General features: G+C 50.9%; 1 pseudogene; it reads left to right on the top strand.

Annotated features, from left to right (window-relative positions):
• LOC108802870 overlaps positions 1 to 966 on the top strand; it is an 8,119-nt pseudogene that overhangs the window by 5,211 nt on the left and 1,942 nt on the right.

The following is a 966-nucleotide window of genomic DNA, read 5'->3' as shown; positions in this document are numbered from 1 at the left end:
GCCGCCGCCGCCGCAGCCGCCACCTCCCGCCAAGAGAGAGAAGAAGACGGTGAGTGGATCCGCCGATAGAGCCGCCACGTTCTAGAGACGTACCACGCGCTGACACCGGCATTTCTCGCTTCTAGATCCGAATCCGAGACCCCAACCAGGGGGGCAGAGACATCACCGAGGAGATCATGTCAGGAGGGGGCAGCAGGAACCCAACACCCCCCATCCTGCGGCCCAGCTCCACGCCAACACCTCCTCAGGTAAGCGGGGGAGGGGGGAGCGATTTATAATAGACGGAAGACGGCCCAATGTCTATAGGGAGGTGTACCCGGCCCATTCCCTTCCCCCACACTCCGGACAAAGGGCAGAACCTGCAACCTATGCTGCGGAAATAGTCCACAGCTAATAGGGGGGTCCCACACTTCAACTTATAGGTCCTTGTCCCACCTCTGGGTATTATTATTATTATAGAGGATTTATATAGCGCCAACAGTGTGCGCAGCGCTGTACAATATAAGGAAGACATTACAATCGCAATACAAGATGGTAAGGAGGCCCCGCCCCTGAGAGCTTACAATCTGAAAGAGGAGGGGCCAGTGATACATAAGGAGGGAGCTGTGTGGGGATGAATTATTTGAGAATGTGAAGGTTCAGTGGTTAGGTCGAGGTCGGGTATGACTAGTAAAGGTCGGGGGAGGGTACAGGCCCAGTGTATGGAGAGGTCTGGAGGTGCCATGTTTCATCTGCTCAGTATTGATTGGTGGGCTCATGAGGGGAAGTGAGTGCAAGCTCCTGTGTCCAGCATAGATCAGGATAGGCTGTGATGATGATGTGTGTGGATTTGTTGTTTCTGATTGTAATGTGTCTTTCTTTTCCTTCTTCTGCCTCTTATTTGTCTCTTTTCCTTTCTTTTCACCTTAAAATTTACTTAAATTTTTATTTGTAATTCTGCTTATTTTTTGCTCAAATTTCTAGCCT

Source organism: Nanorana parkeri, unplaced genomic scaffold (assembly GCF_000935625.1).
Source record: "Nanorana parkeri isolate BGI_ZX_2015 unplaced genomic scaffold, ASM93562v1 scaffold3190, whole genome shotgun sequence".
Lineage (NCBI taxonomy): Eukaryota > Metazoa > Chordata > Amphibia > Anura > Dicroglossidae > Nanorana > Nanorana parkeri.
This window is presented reverse-complemented; position numbering and strand designations above follow the sequence as displayed.